Source organism: Crocodylus siamensis, chromosome 11, assembly GCF_052110815.1.
Source record: "Crocodylus siamensis isolate JL-2025a chromosome 11, ASM5211081v1, whole genome shotgun sequence".
In the NCBI taxonomy this organism is placed as follows: Eukaryota; Metazoa; Chordata; order Crocodylia; family Crocodylidae; genus Crocodylus; species Crocodylus siamensis.
In genome coordinates, this window is record NC_143405.1 from 31,845,714 (window position 1) to 31,869,301 (window position 23,588).

A 23,588-nucleotide genomic window follows, 5' to 3' on the forward strand; every position below is an offset into this window, starting at 1 on the left:
ATAGGACATGTAGACATAGCAAACTTCTGGATGCATTTGATAGGTTAGAAAGAAACAAGCAGAGTCAGCCAGTGATTCTGGTTTGGTGTCCAGCCCTCCAGGCATTCTCCAAAGGTGGCTGGGACCTAGATGGTAAGAAAATGAGGGCATGATAGCTTGGAAGGATGATGGCAGGCTGGACTTGCAGTCCTCCCCAATATTGGTGACAATCCCATTCTGATAGCTGGCACCTCTTTTGCTCAACCGCCATCAACAGGATGAGGATCCTCCCATCTTTCCTGGAAATTATCCCAGTCCAGGGTTTGGGCCACAGCCTCTTTCATAGTTTCATAGTAGCTAGGGTCAGGAGGGACCTGAACAGATCATCTAGCCTGACCCCCTGCCACAGGCAGGAATGTATGCTGGGTTCACAAGACCCCAGACAGGTGATCATCCAACCTCTGCTTGAATTTGCCCAAGGTAGGGGCGAGGACCACTTCCTTGGGAAGTTGGTTTCAGATTTTGGCCACCCTAACTGTAAAAAATTGCCTTCTGATCTCTAACCTAAACTTGTTCTCCATTGGCTTATTACCATTTGTTCCTTGTCACCCCAGGTGGTGCTGGGGAGAAAATGGCTCTACCTATTTGCTGTTGATCTCCCCGATGAGTTTGTAGGCAGCCACCAGGTCTCCCCTCAGCCTCCTCCTGAACAGGTTCAAGTCCCTCAGTCTCTCCTCATAGGTCCTGTCCTGCTGCCCTCTCACCAAGTAGGTGGCCCTCCTCTGAACCCTCTCCAGGTTGGCACATCCCTTTTGAAGCGTGGCGCCCAGTACTGGACACAGTACTCCAACTGCGGCCTGACCAAAATCGCATAGAGGGGGAGTATCACCTCTGAACCAGCTTGAGATGCATCTTTGGATGCATGACAAGATATGGCTGGCCTTGCTGGCTGCGGTCTGGCATTGGCAGCTCATGTTCATCTTGGAGTCAATGGCAGGGGGTCGGACTACATGATCTATTCAGGTCCCTTCCGACCCTAGAAACTATGAAACTTTGACTCCAAGATCCTGTTCCTCCTCTGTGCTTTCAAGAGGTGAACTCCCCAGCCTGTATGTATGCTGTGGATTCCTTCTCCCAAGGTGCAGCACCCTGCATTTGTCTACATTGAACCCCATCCTATTCTCATCTGCCCACTTTTGTAGTCTATCTAAATCTATTTGCAGCCTCTCTCTCCCTTCAAGTGTGTCCACCTTGCCCCACATCTTAGTGTCATCAGCAACCTTGGAAAGCGTGGTTTCCACCCCCTCGTCCAAGTTGCTGATGAAGATGCTAAACAGTGTGGGCCCAAGGACCAGCATTCTGGTCTTTGTTATTGTTGTTGTTGGGCTGCTTCCAGTATATTTCAAATGTGGTGACAAACTGGGATTTAATGGAATCATCTCTAGTATTGATCCAGGAGGGCTTGTCATAATGTGGTTGTGTTGCACCTGAAACCCAGCTGGCATCCTGAGCTCTCTTGTACTACATCTTCAGGACTTCCAGGTTGGCTCAGCACTGATGCCAGTAATAGTGGTGTCAGTTAGCTGCCATTTCTGCTATAATTTGTTTTGGTTTTGGCCTGATTTTAATGGCTCTTTGTCAGCGGCTCCTCGACCAAGGTTGAGAGGAAGTCCAGGAACTGCTTGTCTCCAGCTGGTGAAATATTTTGTGTTCCCACACACCACCCATCCAGTAGTGCTTGTTGTTTGTTTGGTGGGTAAATGGCTAGTCCAGAGTCTTTGTGCTACTCTTGAGAAGCTACATTTCTGGAGTTCTGGCCCTGCAAAGAGTAGCAGTAATGTACCTTTCTGCCTAGGTTTTGAAAACTCACTTTGCAGTCACAAAGTCCTGTAGGCAGTCACAAAGTGAAGATGGGAAGGAGTCACAAGGGCCACTGCAGAGAGCTGTAGGTGGAAAGTGAAGCATTATGGGATGCTTCTGGGCTGACCAACTCATTTAGTTTAGTAGGGGAGACAAATGGGACTTCAAGTGCTTCACAGTGAAGAGGAAGGGCAGGACAGAAATTTCTGCTCTTAAGACTTTCAAGGCTTTGCGCAATGGCAGTATCATAGCCAATGAGGTTAATCCGAGGCGCGATTATTGCTAGTTGAAAAATTTCTTATATGCTTTATGTAATGCCCGTTCTGTGGTAGAGCCCAGAAGTCCTATTTAGAATTGAGGTCACATTAGCTAGAATTATTAAAATAAGATCCTTACTCCACAGAGTATACAAATTTAATGTAGAGCTTAGATATTACCAAATTGAAACATGTATTTACTTGGGTTAAATAGTGCTTGATTTTAATTTTGATAATTACTGAATTTGAGGATTAAAAATGGATTGAACAAGCTGTTTTATTTAATGGGTAAACAAAGATTTTAAAACTTGGCAGTTTATTTTTCAGTTTAGATTTGTGGTACTTTCCTGTGCTTTAAAATCTTGTGTATTACTCATCCCTCCATTTTCTCCTCCAGAATGTTCTTTATATAACAAGGCCTATATAAAGCATTTGAACTGCAGAACATTAAGGAAAACTAGTTTTGCTGCAGAAGTGGTTTAGTGAGTATCCATCTTCATGATTTGGCTACATTGGTGCTTCAGGAAGCTAACAGGAAGCAAGAGCCCATAGGAAATGATATGCTGGTCCTACCTGGTGGTGACTGTTAAAGATCACATAATTTTATGCACAATAATGGCAATAATTTGATCTGTTATCTTGAGGAGTTTTTTTAAATTTATATTTACTATTTAATACTTATTTTTAATTGCTTGGGGCTGAATTCTGTTCCACCTGTTACATATCTAAGTGGATTCAGGGTGGAATTCTACTTCCCCTTTTCATCTAAATGGTGGTTTTCTAGCAGCATGAGGCAGTGGGGGGCAGTAGGGATCACTCCTCCACACCCAGCAGCACCCAGGGAACACCAGGGCTTTTCTTTAAAGGGCCAGGAGCTGGGGCAGGAGGGGCACCCATGGGGGAGCTGGGGGAGTGGATGGTGGTGGGGGGGGCTGGGGAAGCAGGCAGGGGATGGGGCCTGGCAGGGTCCCCCCATGGTCCCCTGCCCCCTCCCCCAGATCCCCTTCCCTCACCCCTAAGTACTTACCAGCTCCTAGTCTGGCTGCAGCTCCCTGCTGCAGACACCAGGGATTGTCCAAATCTGCAACTGAACTCCAACTAGCTTCAGGCATCAAGGACAACAAAAAGTCCTTTTTCAGATATGTGGGGAGCCGGAGGAAAAGCAAGGGCAACGTTGGACCCCTGCTAAACCAGATGGGGCAACTGGCAACTGACGCCCAGGAAAAAGCCAACCTATTAAATAGGTACTTTGCGTCAGTCTTTCATCAGTCACATGGGATGCCCATGCCTGCTACGGGACAGGGAGATCTGGGTGATGGGGATCCCCTACCCTCCATAAATGCTGACCTCGTCAAGGAACACCTTGAGAAGCTGGATACCTTCAAGTCAGCTGGCCCTGACAATCTGCACCCCAGGGTACTCAAGGAGCTGGCGAGCGTCATAGCCCAGCCCCTGGCACGGGTCTTTGAAAACTCCTGGCGCTCTGGTGTAGTGCCGGAAGACTGGAAGAAGGCCAACGTGGTGCGGATCTTCAAGAAAGGGAGGAGAGTGGATCCGGCTAACTACAGGCCCATTAGCCTGACTTCTATCCTGGGGAAGATCTTAGAAAAGTTTATTAAGGAGGCCATCCTTGAGGGACTGGCCCAGGCTAACATTCTAAGGGATAGCCAGCACGAGTTTGTTGTGGGTAGGTCTTGTTTGACCAATCTCATTTCCTTCTATGACCAGGTGACCTATCACCTGGACAAGGGAGAAGAGATTGATGTCATATATCTTGACTTCAAAAAAGCTTTTGATCTGGTATTCCATGATCACCTCTTGGCCAAACTGCCCAGTTGTGGCCTTGGCTCCACCATGATCCGCTGGCTGGGAAATTGGCTCCGTGGTTGGACCCAGAGGGTTGTGATTGATGGCAGTCACTCATCATGGTGCCCTGTGACCAGTGGGGTCCCTCAATGCTCTGTTCTGGGACCCATACTGTTCAACACCTTCGTTAACGATGTGGACATTGGAGTCAGGAGTGGACTGGCCAAGTTTGCTGATGACACCAAACTTTGGGGCAAAGCATCCACGCCAGAAGATAGGCGGGTGATCCAGGCTGACCTGGACAAGCTCAGCAAATGGGCAGACGAGAACCTCATGGTGTTTAACACCGAAAAATGCAAGGTTCTCCACCTTGGGAGGAAAAACCTGCAGCACCCTTATAGGCTCGGCAGTGCTACATTGGTTAGCACTACAGAAGAAAGAGACTTGGGGGTCATCATTGACCACAAGATGAACATGAGCCTGCAATGCGATGCTGCGGCTAATAAAGCGACCAAAACGCTGGCTTGCATCCATAGATGCTTCTCAAGCAAATCCCGGGACGTCATTCTCCCCTTGTACTCGGCCTTGGTGAGGCCGCAGCTGGAGTACTGCGTCCAGTTTTGGGCTCCATGATTCAAAAAGGATGTGGAGAAGCTTGAGAGAGTCCAGAGGAGAGCCATGCGCATGATCAGAGGTCAGGAAAACAGATCTTAGGATGACAGGCTGAGAGACATGGGACTCTTTAGCCTGGAAAAGCGTAGGCTCAGGGGTGATCTGATGGCCACCTATAAGTTTATCGGGGTGACCACCAGGAACTGGGGGAACGTTTGTTCACCAGAGCGCCCCAAGGGATGACGAGGTCGAACGGTCACAAACTCCTGCAAGACCGTTTCAGGCTGGACATAAGGAAGAATTTCTTTACTGTCCGAGCCCCCAAGGTCTGGAACAGTCTGCCAGCGGAGGTGGTTCAAGCGCCTACATTGAACACCTTCAAGAGTAAATTGGATGCTTATCTTGCTGGGATCCTATGACCCCAGCTGACTTCCTGCCCTTTGGGCGGGGGGCTGGACTCGATGATCTCCCGAGGTCCCTTCCAGCCCTAATGTCTATGAAATCAAAGCTCTCTGAATCTTTTCCAAATAGTCAGAGAGCTTTGAATTGTTTTGGACCTTTTAATTGTTCCTTTGATTCAATATGAATTTGGAGATTCTGCTGCTGAATTGGGCCAAATCTCTTCTGAATCAAATCACCACCCGAAGCTTTGCACAGCCCTAATGCTCAGCATATATGTTCACACTCTGCCTGAATTACTAATTGTGTGTAAGTACCAAAAATACCATCTTTACAGGTCAAAACTGTCATTTAGATGCATGAAAGGAAATGGAATACCACCCTTAAGCTTCTAAGTGGACTCATCTACCTGAAATACCACTGCATAGTGGTTACTGCACATTTATTTAGTATTTGTATAATCAAATACTGAATAAATGTGTAGTAACCAGAATTACCACTCAGTAGTGCCAGCAAAGGTCTTTTAGGTGACACTACTGTGCAGTAGCCTACTAATAGCATATTAATACTGTTAATGCCATTATGCACTACTGTGAAGTATTATTTGGCTACTGTGCAGTCAGCATTTCATGGAGATGCACCCACTGAAATCCTATTCCACATTGCTCAAGCTCCTGAAAATATGGCATCTTACCTTTTAAGACCTGCCTCTACACATGCATTTAGCCAAGCCTAGATTTACTGTGTAGTAAACAACTGCACAGTAAACGTTTTTGGGTCGGTGTCTGCACATGTGAGAGTATAGGGAGAAAATTTGCTGCCAATTCCCTGAAGCCCTACAATGTGTCCCTGCCACCACAGAGGAGAGTTCCAGGCTCCAGCTGCAGCTGCTAGTAGCTGGCAGCTATGGCTGCATGAAATTTTGCCATCTGTTTTGTTTTAATGCTGTTTCAACTTGATTCAAGCTCAAAACAGCAAAATCAAAATGAAACAAAAAGCTTTTAAACCGCCTCGAAATGAAACAAGGGCAGTCAAAACATTTCGAAAGTTTTGAGTTTTGAAACTAAAGCTAGTTTTGTCTTCAGGGAAATATAAAGTAAGGAGAGGGAGGAGGAAGAGGGGGGGAAGGACTGCTCTGATATTGACTGTGTAGCTGGCCAGTGACTGTGATCCTTCCCTGAGGTCCCTTCCAATCCCGGTGCTCTGGGAGCATAAAAAGTAGCATTGTGTGAACTAAGCTACTTTCTGCCTTGGGGTCAGTTACTGAGCTGTTTTCCGGAAACTCAACAGCGTTAGACAACAAAGGCTGCCATTCATGTCCTATTTGCTAGCCTAGCAAGTGGGGTTCATCAATACCTTTTGCTTTCTATACCCTTCTATTATTATATTCATTGATTCCTTTCAATTTATTCCCCCCCCCCCCCAAAAAAAATCCTCTTTTTGTTTTTGTTAGTCTATTTTGATTCTCTTCAAATCTGTGCATTCTCTCGCAGTGTGAATTCCATTCACTGTTCAGGGAAGCACAGCATAATTATATTGCATATTTATAATATAGAATATATAGAGGAACACATACATACATTTATATATGTTTATTCTATTTATTACATAAATACACATGCATACAATTATCTTATCTATATATATTACATAAATCAGTTAACAGTGCAGAAGAAGACACAGATTTTCCAGCCCACCAAGGCAAAGGCAAGATACTATGAAAGACATCATGAAGTGTGCTGGCAAGGCAGCTGGCAAGCCTTCAGGGAGAGGCAGAAGAGAGGTTAGAAGGAGAGCTGTAAGTTCCCCCCACCCTCCAAACTGAGATGCAGCCTCTTTGCTCCAACAAGCAGGCATGAGGCTTCCACTAGTTCTACAGGCAGCAAGGAGAGGGGAGCATAACCCCACATAACCCTGCCTGGTCCGTGATGCAAACTTTGTTGGCATCCACTGTGTGGCACAAACGTTTCACCTCATAGTCATGGATGCCTGGGGTGGGGGGGCGGGCAGGGCTGCTGGTGATGGTGCTAGCACCACCAGCCAGCTCATTTCAAATGCAGTAAGGTGGCAGGCTACTTCCACCAGAGCATCAAGGGGGACAAGAAGCTATCAGACAAACAAACAGACCTGGACATTCCACAGCACAAAATCATGCAGGATGTAAAGGAACGCTGACGGAGCTCCACATACCCGATGCTCAGGATGCTGGTGGAGCAACAGAAGCCCATCCATATGATGGCTTTGCTCGGGGAGACAGGAATCAGTGGCCCCCTTCACACAGCTAAGTGGGATACCATCTCCTGGATCTTGGTGGTCCTCAAGCCCTTCCTTGAAGCCACCAAGACCCTCAGCACTGGTGATGCCCTCATTAGCCAGGTGATTCCTGTAATGAGTGAACCTCAGAGCCAAATGGAGAACTTTCTGGGGATCAATGTTTCTGGCTGAGACAAGCTGCTGTTACCAGATGTGCAGGGCCTGGTGAGGTGGCTGAAGGAGGGCATCAGGAAATGACTTGATCCCCTGCAGTCCAGTCCAGTCTTTGTGCTGGGGGTACACTGTCCCGTGCCAGCACGCTATCCACAAGCCAGTCTCCTCTTCCACCACAGGTGCTGCCAATTTGGGCCAAAGGCATGGCTTCCATGGTGGGGTCCAGAGGCACCAGACCCCACCATTAGGCAGGTAGCACTCAGGCCTTGGCGGCTGCCTATCTCACTGAGGATGTGGAGCCACTTTTGTGTGACCCCTTGGCCTACTGGGCAAGCTGCAGCCAGATGTGGCCAGATCTGGCCATGGTTGCCTAGGAACACCTGTCTTGGAACACTGGTTGGTGGACAGGACAGGTGGACAAGTGAGAGGGTGTTCAGCATTGCTAGGGGTGTAGTGACACCCCACCTCCTTGGTTTGGTGGAGCAGCTGGTGTTCCTCAAGGTGAGACTTCTGCTGCTGCAGTTACCCAAGCTCCAGGTGCAGACTGAGTGAATGCCACCCTCCTCACTCTATATGCACCTATTTCTTTTTAAAATGTTTTAAAAACCATTTAATGTCCCACTCTCAGAGCTGGAGGGGGCACTCACTGGATCACCAGCCGGCAGGGGAACAACATGTCCCTGCTGAGCTCCTATGCGAGGACAAACTTGGAGGTGTGGACTGGAGGTATGGGGAAGGAGGAGGCCCCAGATCCTGGGCATGACCACTAAAACTGTACTCTGCCAGGGTCAGGATGCCTGGTAGGACTGATGGCCACCCCAGGAAATGCCAGGACTGAGAATCCCCCTGGTGAAAGGTGGGTAGGAGGTGCCATAACCTCCAGCTACCACACTCATGCAGACAGTCCTGGCTGGGGAAAGTCCAGACACATCACATCTTTGACAGGCCTGAGACTTGCTGGTTGCAGTGGAGTTGTGAGGCTCCAGGTGAGTTCAGCTTAGCTGCTTGGGATGCCAGATTTCAGGTTTAAAAAACCCTTTGTCAGGCTGAGGAAGCACCTGCAGTTTGTGTGTGTGATGTTCCTGAATGGAAGGAATAGTAAAGAAGCCAGAGGCTCACATGCAACACAGGCAAGAAATACAGTCAGTGAAAATTGAAATGGAGGTGTCAGGGGGTGAGGGGCAGGCTGGGGTTGGGGAGGAAGGGGGATGTAGCAGTGCAGGTAAAAGTGGATAGGTACCTGGGGAGTTAGATGTCTGGCAGGTTGTAATGTGTCAGAATTCCAATGTCTATATTGAGTTCATAAGATTCTGTACCTAGGAGGTTGATGAAATGCAATTCATAGGTTCATCTGTGAAAAGTGGTTTTTAAATTCCCTTTGAGGATCATGCCTAACAGATTGGAGACAAGTGGTAAGACTGTGTGAAGCTTCAGTCCCTGATCCATTTCAGTGGAGATTCGGCCTCATTCGGTGACTGAATCTCCAAATCCAAATCAAATCAGGAGACCCTTTAATATCTCTGAATCAAATTGGAACCCCCTGAATCAATTCAGAGAGTTTCCAATTTGCAGATCATTCTGAAAGAGTCTAGAGCAGGTGGTGGGACTAAAATTGATGTGGATCAGGTGAAGGAACACCTTGAGAATTTGGACATTCACAAGTCCAGGTGGAATGCACCAGAGAGTCTTGAAGGAGCTGGCAGACATCATTACGCCCACCTTGGAAAAGATATTTGAAAGTTTGTGGTGCTCAGGTGAGGTCCTGGAAGACTGAAAAAAGGCCACCATGGTCCCTATCTTCAAGAAAGGGAGGAGGGATGACCCGGGGAATTATAGACTGATCATTCTGATGTCCATCCATGGAAAAATTATTGCTCTGTCTTGCTCTCTCTCACTTTCTGTCTCTCCCCCTCATTGATCTCTCTGTTTCTCTCTCCTCCTCCCTCATTGCAGGGGTCAAATAGCAAGGTGTGCATACAGTCTCCTTTTGAAGATCTCCAGGGTAGGTGCCTGCACCAGCCCTGCTGGAAGTCTATTCCAGAGTCTGGTCACATGTACCATGAAGAAGTTTTTCCTGGTATCCAGTCTAAAACCTTCTTTTAGTAGTTTATGACCATTGCTCCTGGTTTACCTTGGGGTGCTTTGGTGAATAGTTGTTTGCCTATCACCTGATGGTCTCCCTTGATATATTTGTAACCTGCCACCAAATTCCCCCAAAGTCTTCTGTTTTCTAGGCTGAACAGGCCTATGTCTATCAGCCTTCCTCATATGGCTTGCTCTTCAGGCCTCTAATCATATGAGTGGCTCTTTGGACTCTCTCAAGCTTCTCCACATCCTTCTTGAAGTGTGGTGCCCAGAACTGGATGCAGCACTCCAGCTGCGGCTTCACCAATGCTGAGTAGAGCGGGAGAGTTACTTCCTTAGTTTTGCTTGCCAAAGTATTGTTTGCTCTGCTAACTGTAATGTCACACTGGTGGCTCATATTCATTTTATGGTGATTTATGACCTCTATTTACTTTTTGGATGCAGTGCTAGCTAACATAGCACCACTGAGCCTGTAAGTTTATTGTGGATTTTTCCTCCCTAGATAGAGCACTTTGCACTTCTCAGTGTTGAACAGCATCTAATTCCAGTCTACCCATTTAACTAATCTGTCTAGGTCTGCCTGGATCATCAGCCTAGCCTGATGTGTGTCTGCACTTCTGCAAAGCTTAGTGACATTGGCAACATTTTCCAGTGTGCTTTTCACCCTCACATCCACATCACTGGTCCAAGTACCAAACACCAGGGAACCCACTGTCTTCAGCTATGGCAGCCTCTCCCCCACATCAGGTGTTGGAGCTCCCACCCCACTCAAGCTGGCACAGCACCTCTGCATTGCCCCAGAGTGCCATGAAGATGCCATCTCCTCCTGGCTCCAGCTGGGGCCCTGGGTGGAGAGCACAGGCATGCGCATATGAGTGCTGCCAGGCCTGGATGGGAGGGCGAGGCCATGCTGGGTCCCATGCCAGCTCTATGGGCCCCTGAGCAGCTGTCCTGATGATGCTGGCCCTGGGAAGCTGCCAGCAGTGCCCAATGCAGGGGCACAGCACAGGACTGGGAGCCACATGGAAAAAGCTATGTTCCACAGTACCTGCAGATGCAGGACACGCTGCTGGGGGTGCGCAGAAGACTGGTGGGGCTGGCCCTGCTTCATTGAGCTGGTTGAAGGTAGACCTGGGGGCTGGAAGGTCTGGACAGAGGCTACAGCAGGCTGCAAAATTCTGTTGGCCCTGATGACAGTGCTCTGGCAAACTTGTGGCTAAGTAGGGCCAAGCAGCAGCACTGGGGTGTTGCCCAGGAGGACACACAGGGCTTGCAGTGCCCTCTTGTGGTGCCCTCAGATTCCTTTGTGTGTGTGCCCCAGGGCACAAAATGTCTGCAGGCTTTCATAGCTTATAGATAGGAGCCACCATAGAGGCAGCCCAGCCTTGGAGCAGGAAAGGCCCCCAGCCAGGAGCCCTGCGGCTGCTCTTAGACTGACTCCCTAGTGCCTGGGCAGACCTGGCAGCAAATTTGCTGCTGGGTCGCATTTATGTGTGTGTTGCTGCTCAGTTACTAATCATGCTTAAATTTGCTACCTGCATTTGCAGGTTTATGGTGCAGTAAGTGCACACATGTGTAGACACTTGCACTTACTGCACAGTAAACTAGTCAACTGCACAGTAATGTCTCATTTGAAATGGAGTTGTACGTAGGCACCTAAATTGACTTAGGCACCTAACATGTGGCATAGAATCTGGCTCTTGATGTCTACTTAATTAATTGCATTTCAGTAAGTAATAACTAAGGCTAGATCCTTTCACACTGATTAGTTGGTGAAGTGTGATTGTATTTCACCATGCATGAGTCCCTGAAAAACTGTCATTTTTCTAATGCACTTTCATCTTGGCCTGAAGACACTAAAGAATAAGAGGACTTACCCACATTTTGAAATTTTTTTTTAGGGATTAGAAAAAAGGAATAGGGTTGTGCTTAAATGCCTACATATCATTTAGATATCCATGAGATGAAATAGAAAACTAGCCATAAATATTTAATTTATTGCCAAGTTTAGCTATGTTTTGTTAAGCAAGTGCCACAATCCATATTAAAGATAGCATTTCCTGATACGTATTTAAAAATATTTTTCTGTAATATGGCATACATAGACAAAAAGTGTATGTGTTTACCTAGACATGTTCAAGATAAACTATGAAAGGCATATATGGTTTTTCTAATTTAGAAGATTAAAACGCCAGTCAGTAATTGCTTTATAAGGAATACAATTTATGTTAAAGACAATGGGAGCAGAAGGGTAATGAAGAAAAGTACAAGCCTTCTACATCAGGTGAAATCCACCATTTAATTATTTGGTGTTCGCAATCTATAATAAACATAAGTCAAGTATTATAGAGAAGTGTTATTAAGAGCTACTGAGTTAAGTTACAAGGAACTGGGTTTTTTTCATCTTTTTTTGCAATCTTGCCACCTGGTGGTGTACTGTAGCAATGAAAGTTTGGGTGAAAACCTGTGTTAAGAATATGATTGCTTGGTAGGCAAGATCATAACAGCAGATTTATAATTAGATACTTGATTTTAACAGTGCGATATCAGCGTGTTCTGCTCTAGTTTCAGCTGTAGGTATTGTTGCAATTCTCAAAGCAAAATAGCAGTTCAAAGCTGCTAGCAAAAAACTGGGAAAAAAGCACTTAGCATCTGGAAGAAATTAAAGTGTAAGCTCACTGATTTAAAAAAAAATAAATTTTTTTTTAGTAAAAATATAAAGTGTAGGAGCTGGCACAGGCAATTATTTTGGGTGGAGTGCTGCTTACCGAGTTTTGACAAGCCATTGAGGGCCACATGACAGGCAGCCCAGGACAGATCAATATTAATTTTCTAAATTTGTTAGGGGCCTTGCAGGCTGGATAGAATGGCCCCCAGGCCACATTTTGCCCACCCTTGGTGTAGAGCATAGCTAGATTTTTCTTAGGTTGGAAGTAGGGCTGTGTGAAGCATCAGTCGGTCCCTGATTCGATTCAGCGGCGATTCAGCCCAATTGGGTGGCCAAATCCCCAAATCCAAATGAAATCAGGAGACCCTTTAATTTCTCTGAATCAAATCAGAACCTTCCAAATTGATTTGGAGAGATTTGGAAAGATTCAGAGATTTGGACATAGACACGGTTTTAAATGTTTTTTCTACATACCTCAAGGTACCAGGTGGCTCATGAATGCTGATATGGTGGGGTGGATGGAGCGTCCCACAGGAGAGTGGGGGGGGGGGGTCCCCAGCGTCCCACAGGAGAGTGGGGGGGGGGTCCCCAGCGCACTTGGCAGCAGACCCGGAACTGGACGAGAAGCACTTCCAGTCCACTTCTGGCTCCACCAAGAAGCATACTGTGGGGTCTCCCCACGCCCCTTCCAGCTTGGTGACTGGTGCCTCCTGAGTCTGGGGGTACACCTGGGGTCCCCCCATGGCTGATTGCCAAGCTGGGGAGGTGCTGGGGGGCCCTCCCAGCACACTCCCCAGTGGACCCAGAAGTGGACTGGAAGTACTTCCAGTTCACTTCCAGGTTCACTGCTAAACATGCTCTCCCTCCCCCAACCCCTTTGCCCCAGTATTGCATCCTTCATGAGCTATGCCTGGTACCTTGAGGTATGTATAAAAAATATTTAAAGCTGTGTCTATGGCCAAATCGCTGATTCTCCAAATCAGCATCAAATCTTCAGATTTGGATATGGCCAAATCGAATCAGGGATGATCAGTTAATCAAATCACTGTCCTTGATTCAGGCTGAATTCAAATCCAAATCAATTATGGCCCATTTCACACACTCCTAGTTGGCATATAGAACAAGATTCTTACTTCACTAAAGTGAGGGGTAACACTTGTTTTATGGGGCTATTATGTCTTTCTTTGCAGGAAAATATACATCTGCTTTCCCCTTCTCTGTGTCTCATAAAAATGAGGGGCAAGAAAGTGGTTTTTATATGAAACTTTTAGGGAAGAGTTCTGTTTCTCTTTGTGCACCTAAATGAAACTTTCCTAGCTACTTAACTAGGCTGTTTGTGGTCCTGGCTGTTTGTGGTCCTGCCTCTGCTCTCTGGATACATAGTAGACAATGGTCATGCCCATATGTGGAGGAAGACCTTTTTACATGTCCCCACTAATAACTAAGTAGCTAAAACAGTGGTCAGCAAGGTTTTCCAACAGTAAGCCACAATGACCAATTTCAGGATGCACTTGCTGTCACTGCTTCTCTTTGCTACCCAGCCACAGCATGCATAGTCCCCAGCTTGGGTATGCCTGGAGGAGGAAGGGGAAGCAGCCCTTGCCAGGCTTTTCTTGGCTTGCTGCTCAAGGGGTGAGTGTTACCAGACCCCAGCCTCTGGCTAGCACTCTGAGGCAAGAGGGGTGGGGAAGAAGAGGAAGGACTGGTTGTGTGCAGTGCATGCATCTGTTGATGATACTAAGCTTTTCAATCTCACTTTTCCTGCTTTTTCATATTATCTGCAGCAAACTGGCACCCACAAATCTCATGCATTGCAAAACAGATCATTTCTCACACCTCTGTCTTTCTACTCTTGAATACTGACAGAATGCACCCTTTGAAGGAAGCAAGGCAGCAGGCAGCTTATCAGCCCATCAAGAAAACAAAGCCTCTCATTAGTTTAGGCTCTTCTTAAATAGATTTTTCCAAGGAAGGAAGGGAGAGACATTAACCAGATGATCTGTTGATTAGCTCCAAAAAGCCCTACGCAGTTGCTGTCCTGTTTGCCTTTGTCCCAGTGAAACTGGAGATACACACACTGCTCAACATCAGCTACCACGGTGGTGGCATGACCATGATCAGATGCCAGTTACGGTTTGTGCCACTGTGATGCATGCTGTGGGAAAGGGGAAGGAAGAGGGGGGGATACCTGTTTGAGTGGCAAGAAGCAGGGGTGAGCAAGGGAAAGCCAAGCAGATGCTGCTGTACCTGCAGTCCCCTACTCCCCTCTCAGCCAGCCAGAACATTGATAGTGCTTCAGCTAGGGAGGAGAGGGGTAGAACCCAGCCCAAAGCATGCTGGGATGCTGGAGGACTCTTAATTTAACTTGAACCAGGAAAGGGTCTGGGACAGAAGTTGCATAAACTGGTTTGACCCAAATCAGTTAAGTCTGGTACTACATTCAGCCAGGTTTATCTTAAACCAGTTTTGGCCATTTTGAAACTGGTTTATGTGCACTGAACTTATGTTCTGTTACAGGTTTAAACCAGTTTATGTGTAACTTTTGTCCCTAGCCAAGATATACCAATTGCTCTGATCCTGGTTATATGCAGTAAGTCACAAGGGATCTTTCTCTCTCTGCTTTGGCATTCAGTAGGGTAATTTCTTCATTTAACACCAGCAGGTTGCACACAATGGGCCATCGTCTGCAGTGGTTGCATCCTGTAGTTACTTACAGTAATGGTAAAGCATCTTCCTTCATCTCCTTCCCTGTCTTTGCTGAGCTCAGACATAGCAAGGGATGTAGAAATTACCATGGTTCAGTGTCTGATGATAGCTGCTGTCCATTTCAGTTGTTCTTTGTCATCTCCTTGCTACCTATTCCCTGCATTCAAGCTCAATATATTTACCTTCCACTATAAGCTTTTCTTCCCAATGCTCACTTATTAATATGCTACACTTGTCCTGTGAGCACTGAATATTATTGGTGTCAAGGAACTATTCTGGAATAGTTTCACAGCTTGAACTGCTGAAGGTTTAAACTTATATTCTTTGGTATATAGCCTATTTTTAAAAATGTTAGAAATTCAAGCCAGTTGAAAGTCCCCCCCAAAATCTTGTGTGAATTAAAAAATGCAGTGCATTAAAATAGATGAGAAACCTAAATCTTACTGAAACTAGAGTGTTTTGTAAAGTGGGTATGATTGAAGGGGCTGTTGAATTCAAAGCCCATAATTTTAAGCCAATTTTTTAAGTCTTTGACCACATTGTTAGGATCTTTTTAACTGCTTTACCTTAGTGCAGCATGATCCATAACAATTCATGACATTTAATATTTTGTCAGCCTGATTTATCCTACAGGGATGTCCAACAGATGAATATTTTTTGTTTGTTATATTATTTTGCTTACTCCTTTAGAGTTTGTAACATATGTAATATTGTGGTTTTTTTTTTTCCCTTTCAGTTTTGAAACCAAGGTTCATTATCATAGAAAGTCTCAGGTGGTTATGTGACTGGGGTCCCTGTTTATGAAGCACTCATTCATTTTATAGGAAGACAGTACTGTAAGTATTTTTAAAATGTTCACAATCATATATTAAAACAAAAATCTCCAGAGAAACAAATTAATCATAGTGAATCAAATCTTGATTTGCAGGTTAGTTTTATCAGTCAACCAATTTACTTTACCATGCTACAAATAAGAACCTACCTCCATTTGATAACACCAAAGTATGCCCATATCATTTAAGGAGAGTATTGCTAGTTCTGGACACTTACCTGCTTTCTTTGATACTTAAAGAATAGATATAGAAAAGGAATGCTGAATCAAGTGGGATTATGGAGTTGCATAAAGTAAAGGATTAGTAATTATGGCAAATATGTGGTTTAGCACTTGACAGACTGAATTGGTAATGAATTATGTAACCGTCAAGAATTCAGGGCAGGAAAGGTAAAGTGAATACATGAAGAAATTGCAGTACTTCTTATCATACCTACCCAAACACACCCAGTGGAGCTGTAGCTTTGTAGCTTGTCATTTGGCTTTCATTAGGATTTTGAACCATTTAGCATTAAAGTTCTGCATGCATGTTTGTTTATGATTTTAGGTGTATGCTCTCTATATACATAAATGTTAACAAGAAAAATAACCTATACTAATGCAACATCCAATTATGCAACCCATATTGCAAAGTTCAAAAATGCAAAAAGTGGAGTTTCTGGAAATAATTAATGTTTTTACTATATGTGTGTGTGTGTTTACTTTTTGTACATATTTGTTTCACTTTCTTTATCCCTCTTTCTCTATGCTTGTGTAGAGCATGGACATTAGTTTATAAGCTATTAATTAAACAAAGTAGGAACCAATATATGTGTGCAACATGGCCACATTGACATTGCTATCAATACTTTGATATTTAATTTTTCCAGTTTTGTGATTTTTTTTTTTTTTAATTGTGGAACTTTGTTACTGAAGCAACCATGTATATGTTTTGAAAGATAATGGGTAGGAAGAGTCAGTAGGCTTCTTTTCCTAATGAACTTGGCATAAGCAGAGCCCCAAACATACAAGGAGGTCCACTGACATTATTGTCAATCTGCATGAAGCTAACAAGCAGAACTCAATGCAGAAGTAGGTTGTACAAGACAAAAAAGCCATCACTTTAATAAAAAAGTATAAGAAGCCAAAAGTTTGAATTGGGTGAATAATGTGATAACATAATTTGCTGTCAAAGCTTAAAAAACTCTATTTTCTCTAGGCAAAAGAAAACAGCAGTGATTTGTCATGTACTCACTGGTGAACCTTAGGCTTTACTTCCTTATAAGTGTTAGACTACTTCTGTATAAATTTTTTATATAGAGAGATTTAGGTGTTTATGAATACTTGAAAATTATTCGTTTAGTGGTTTTTTCTGTATCAGTAGGGCTTTTAAACATTGTTAGCAAATAGAAGGGGGAAAACGATTATAGACAAGTTTGTATATATTATATTCAGCTACTAAAACTGCTTCCAAGTGTATGGAACAGTAAAGAATGTAGAACTAGATTTTTCAGAATTAATCAAGGAAAATAAGCAATAAATAATTTTTATTAGGATTTTCTGTAAGGAAGAACCAAATATTATCTAATCTTTATGTAAAGGAAGTGGTGGCCTGTGGAGATTTGCTTTATGCAATATACTATATTGAGGCAAGGTTCTTTGAGTAGATATGATATTTTTTATTAGACCAACTGAGTAGATAGAAAAAAGTTCTTTGCAAGCTTTCGGGTGCAATCACCCTTATTCAGGCATAGGAAGTCTCTGCAGTTATGAGACTCCAAGAAATAAAAGAAGCTAAAAGTGTGACAGGATGATAGTGAGACTGTAAATAGGTAGAAATTAGGAAAACAAAAGGTAGAGAAGGGAAGGGAAGGAGGAAAACAAAGTGGGGGAAGGGAGGATGCCAAAGGTAAGTAAGGGAGACTCTACTGTAGTAGTTTTCCAAGGTATAAAAGAGGCTGTCTGTGAAAAAGTAAATAGCTGGAAATTTACTTTTTCCAGGGGAGGGAAGGGGAGGAAGGCAGGGGGGAAGAAAAGTGTAAAAGATGAAATCTGGTAGGTACCTAGTGAATGAGATGTGAGACAGGTTGTAATATGTCATAAAGCCAATGTCTATATTGAGTCAATGAATTTATGTATCCAGTAGATTAATACAGTGAAGTTCATAGGCTTGTCTATGAAAGGTGAGGATTAGAGTTGAGAGATTGGAGGGGGAGTGATTGTCTTGTGAGAAGTGAGCACGCACAGGTAATTGGGTATTCTTATCTTTGACATTTTCATTCTGGTGCACAGTTCTTGTTTGGTTTCCCCTACGTATTTTCCATCAGGACATTTGGTGCACTGGATGAGATGTATTACATTTCTGGAGGTGCAGGTGTAAGATCCAGGAATGGTGATGGTTCTGTTGTGGGCTGTGGTTATTGTGGGAGCGGTGGAGATGTGTTGGCAGGTTTTCCATTTCATGTCCTGGCATTAGGTATGGTTTGGGTCATAGGGAGTTTGCTTCAGGTGAAGAATTCAATGAGGTTGTTTAAAGGCTAGATGGGTTGTTCTGGAAACAGCTTTCTAAGAATTGGTTCTTCTTTTAGTATGGGTTGCAATTGTTTAAGGATTTTTCCATGTAAGTTCTAGGGAAAGGTCATATGTCATAATTAATAGTGTGTGATTTGTGGGGATTTTCTTTTTGTACTGCAGCAAATCTTCACAGGGTATCCAGGTAGCTCTTTTAAAAGTATGGTCTTTATCTCTGGAGGAGTATCCTTGCTGAGTGAAGGCCCTTTTGAAATTTGTGAGGTAGCGATCACTGGTATTCTCCTCAGTGCAGATTCAGTGGTATTGGAGAACTTGGCTGTAAATTACAGATTTCTTGGTTTGTTTTGAGTGATTGCTGGTTCTGTTCAGATATGTATGTTGGTCGGCTGGTTTCTTGTATATAGTTGTTTGTATTTTACCATTTTGGGATATTGATCATGGTGTCCAGAAAGGAATGCTGATGTTAGAGTATTCAAGTGATAGTCTGATGGAGGTGATTATTGTTGAATTTTTGGTGGAAATCAGAGTGCAGGGGTTTGGTCCAAATGATGAAGATGTCACCTATGTGTCTCAGGTATAGCATGGGTTTGATTGTGCAGTTCTTGAGGAATTCTTTTTCTAAGTGGGCCATAAAAATGTTGGCATATCGTGGGGCCATTTTGGTGCCCATAGCTGTGATTGTGGTATGGAGGAAGTGTTGGTTATTGAAACTGAAGTTGTGGTGTATGAGGATGAAGTATATGAGTTCAGTGATATCCTGAAGTCTGTACTCTGAGTTGTAATCTTGCTCTTGTAAATATGTGAGGCAGGCTTGGATGCCCTTCTGGTGTGGGATGTTGGTGTATAAGCTAGTGACATCCATGGTGGCTAGGAGGGTATGGCTGGGAAGGTGGTTTATGTTTTTGAGTGTTCACAGGAAGTCTGTTATGTCTTGGATAAAACTTGGTTTTTTATTGGAGTCTTCCTTGGAGTCTCATAACAGCAGAGATTCCCTATACCTAAAGAAGGTTGATCACACCCAAAAGCTTGCAGAAACCTTTTCCCCACCTACTCAGTTGGTCTAATAAAAGATACCACATCTACCCAAAGAACCTTGCCTGCCTATGTCCTTAGACCAACATGAGTACAACCAAAAACCCAGCATACTATATTGGGAGTATTTGAGGTAGAAAATAGGTTATGTCAGTACAAATTTATTTCTGAAGAAATGTTTTGAAGATAATTGATTAAATCAAATTTATGAACTATCATATACCATAAATACAGATGCAAATATGGCAGGACTACCTCTTCAATCTAGGGTAACCTTTTCTGTTCCTAAAGGATCCCATGTCAAATTATACAGAAGTAAGCAGATTTATAGTTATTTATTCATCTTAGCCCTTATTTAAGGAAATGCATAGGTAACAGCTCTATTGTTAAAATATACAAAAATATGCATAATATAGCATATGTACAATTTAAAGCAATTCACTTAGGCTAGGTACAGACAGTCAAAACATCCAAGGTTGAATCAATTCAGTCTTTGCAGGTTAGTCTAAAATGCACAGATTAAATTGAAACAGAAATGAACAGACATTTACCTTTGATTTAGGAAATGCAGCTACATACCTGCAGTGACTCAGACCAGAAGCTGGGAGGGGTGGAGGTGCTGGAGCACAGCTCTTTGCCTGTGTGTTCACTTCCTTTTCCTGCTGCCCCTGAAGTCTCTGGGACTTGCAGTCCAGAATTTCAGCAGCAGGACTCTGCAGGGCCGTTCACTACTTCCTTTTCCTGCTTCCAGGTGCCTCTAGGATTTGTAGTTCATAGTCACAACCAGCAGTAAGTTTGAGCGGGGCAAGGGGTGTTTAACTCCCCTTCCTGGCCCCAGACCCTACTTGGGGTTTGCCTGGAGGGGGCAGTTGTCAGCCAGCCCTCACTGCTCCAGCTAGGGAGCAGATGGATGGGGCCAGCTGTGCTCTCTGGAGCAGACAGCACACCCCAGGCCAGGACTGGAAAGCATGCTGGGATGCTGGAGGACTCTGATTTAACTTGAACCAGGAAGGGGTCTAGGGCATAAGTTTCATAAACCGATTTGACCCAAATCAGTTAAGTTTGATACTACATTCAACCAGGTTTATCTTAAACCAGTTTCAGCCATTTTGAAACTGGTTTATGTGCACTGAGCTTGTGTTCTGTTACAGGTTTAAACCGGTTTCTGTTCACTTAAACTGGTGTAAGTGTAATTTCTGTCCCTAGCCTTAAAGATAAATTTGTTGATGGGCCCTAAATTATATATGTATAATTCTGTTTCACTTGTATAGCTAATACATTCTAGCTAAATGTCAAGTCTGACTACTGTTCACAGAAACACACAAAACTTCATTTCAATCTAAAATTTGTATATCCTAATCCTATGGTTCTCAGCCATAATGCTGCAGCACCCTGGGGTGACTTAACATCCTTTCAAATGCATTGTGGGGTACCACACAATACTAGCACCATTAGGCATGTGTACAAGATTCAGTAGATTAACCCAGAGATTTTAAATAGAAATGTCTAGGGTTAAAAATGTTTTGATTCATTGTAATCTTTCTGAGTCCTTTGCAACAGGATTGCTCTATTATTTTTCTGTAAACTGAAAAACAAATGAAAACTAAGAATTTACATTTTCCAAGGGGTACCTTTAGCCAAATGAAGGGTGCCTTGAATCTAAAAAGGTTAACAACCACTCTTCCTAATCATTAGCTATCTTTTATCAGTTTAAAGTACAAGACAGTGTGGACATAAAGATCACAGTGGTGTATTTTAAACATTACCTCTTGTTGACATTATCTGTGTTCCACTGAAAAAATATATCAGTATTGCTTTTCTGAATTTTTAAAATGGTGTTATATACTGCATAGATCAAAAACTATTAATCTCTTATATACTCTGAGATTCAAACCTCTATTTGTAACGCACTCTTGAAATGAATCATTTTCAATAATATTTAGGTAGTTAGACATTGAAATGACCATCTTTAGATTGAAAGACTAAGACATACTATAACCAAATGAGTTTTTTTTGTTAGGAACACAGCACTTTGATTTTCTAAAAAGTCAGCTCCTTCAACTTTCTTTTAAAGGAACAAGGATGAATTTGAAATTTTATCATTTTTTGTATTTCTCATGATAATAGCCATTATTTTTCATTTTCCTTCTGGAATGCAAACTGCAGACATAATCACACAGCTGATATTTAAAGTAAAAGTCTCCAAAAACATTCTTGGGAAGAGCAGCCTCAGTAATAAACACCCTGTTTTGAATTTTAAGGAAGCCTATTGAGAAAGATACGGGGAAGTAATATTCTGACTATCTCTTGTTTTGCAGAATTTTAAAACCCATTTCAACTCATCTTTCTTGTGATACATAACTAAAGATGAATACAATCTTTTAGAGATGAACAAAGATCAGGTATCCATTCTGATTTGGTTAACTTGTACTATATACATAGATAAAATTAAGTAGGAATGGATGTTAATTTGTCTGTAAGAGTTTGTCTGACAAAGCTATGAGTTCACTGGTATCGATTTTTCCTTATTAGCTGTCACTGAGGGGCTTTTTCAAAAGCCTTTACGTATGAAATACCACAAAGATTGTTCTGCTGTTCTCTTTACTATTTGCATAAGCATCTAAGAAAAATGAGGAAACATCTTCTGTTTCCTTACTGGTGTTATAGCTATTTTATTAAATTTAAATGTTAAAAGTTGATTCACTACCCAAGTTCCTGGTTAACATCTAAGTCAGTTCAGATAAACCAGCATGGTGCTTTTGGGTTGTGGAAAGTATTTGGAGATGGTGGTAGAGAATATATCTGTGATAGCAACTACAGGTTCTCCTGCCATTCACCTAACTGGTTTGCATACCCACGGTTGCAGTAGACTTCTTGGCGCTCTCTGCTTCTTAAAGAGTGCCTTTCATTTTGTTCAGCTTTCCATAAGTGTGTAACCATTTCCTCACTCATCTCAGCCTTGAAACAAGAGCCTTTTTTCATGTCCAGAACAGACTGCTACAGTATACCTAGCAGGACTACCATTGAAGCTTACTGGAAACTCAGGCTGGTGGAGAATATCTGAAGTAAATTGCTTATAAAATGTCTCCAGGAGCTGGAGATTTATTTTTTTGTTTTGTTTTCACATATTTTCTTGGTTTTTTTTTCTTTCCCTTGATACAAATCCTTATTATTCACTAGGTGTGTGACCATATCACTAAGAGACCTCAGAAGAGACCACATCCTTTGACTAGATACGTGGTTCCCCCGGGGGTATGCAAAACATCTCTGGGTGGGGTACTCAGTAGAAATTGTGGAGTGGTGGGTTTAATTTAATTAATTAAATTTAATTTAAAAAAGAAGAAAGGCAACATTGGACCCCGGTGAGATAAAATAGGGCAGCTGATGTCTGACATCTAAGAAAAGGTTAATTTCTAAAAGAATACTTTGGATCAGTTTTCCACCCACCCAAGGGGTCACACTGTCAAACAGAACACAGAACTTCCAGGGAGTAGGAGATGGGCCCATAATTGTCATTGATCAGGTGAGGGAAACCCTCAAAAGGCTAGATGTCTATAAGTACACAGGCCTAGACAGAATGCACCCAAGAGTCTTGAAGGATCTGGTGGACATCATAGCATGCCCTATGACAGATATTTGAGAACTCATGGTGTTTGGGTGAGGTGCCAGAAGTCTGGAAAAGAGCCATCATGGTTCCAGTCTTCAAAAAAGGAAGGAAGGAAGATCCAGGGAACTACAGGCCAATCACTCTGATGTCCATCTCTGAAAAGATCCTGGAGAAAATTATCAAGAGATCCATCAGGAACATGCTAATGGAAGGCAACCTTCTGAATGCCAGCCAACATGGTTTTGTCACTGGAAGGTCTTGCTTGACCAACCTTGTCACCTTCTATGATCAGGTCATGCATTGCCTCAATAAGGGAGATGAGGTTTATGTTATATACCTGGATTTCAAGAAAGCCTTTGACTTGGTCTCCCATGATGTCCTCATGGTTAAGCTGGGGAACTGCAGCCTCAACCCTCTCATGGTCTGATAGCTGGGGAACTGGCTCTGGGGTCAGACCCAATGAATACTAGTTGATGGGAGTGAATCAGCGTGGTGCAAGGTGACCAGTGGAGTCCCTCAGGGCTCAGTTCTCGGGCCCGTACTCTTCAACATCATTAATGATCTGGATTCAGATGTCATATGTGGACTGGTAAAGTTCACAGACAACACTAAACTATGGGGGAAGACAGCCACACTAGAAGATAGGCTGGGGATACAGGCCAACCTGGACCTGTTCACAAGGTTGTTGGACCAAAACCTGATGTCACTTAATGTAGAGAAGTGCAGGGTGCTTCACCTTGGGAGGAACAACCAGTATCATAGTTATAGGCTCGGCAGTGCTACGCTTGCTAGCACCATAACTGAAAG

The 23,588-nt window shown here is 43.6% G+C and overlaps 1 protein-coding gene and 1 pseudogene across 6 annotated transcripts in view; both read left to right on the forward strand.

The window, feature by feature from the left end:
• The window catches only part of ATP2B2 (ATPase plasma membrane Ca2+ transporting 2), a 1,084,469-nt gene that overhangs the window by 344,502 nt on the left and 716,379 nt on the right, over positions 1-23,588 (forward strand). For all 6 annotated transcript variants that reach the window (XM_090021539.1, XM_090021533.1, XM_090021535.1 and 3 more), the window contains exon 3: positions 15,536-15,635. The gene's annotated coding sequence lies outside the window, so the exon portion shown is untranslated. The remainder of the gene's footprint in view (positions 1-15,535; positions 15,636-23,588) is intronic.
• LOC149855712 (U4 spliceosomal RNA) lies at positions 2,065-2,233 on the forward strand (annotated as a pseudogene).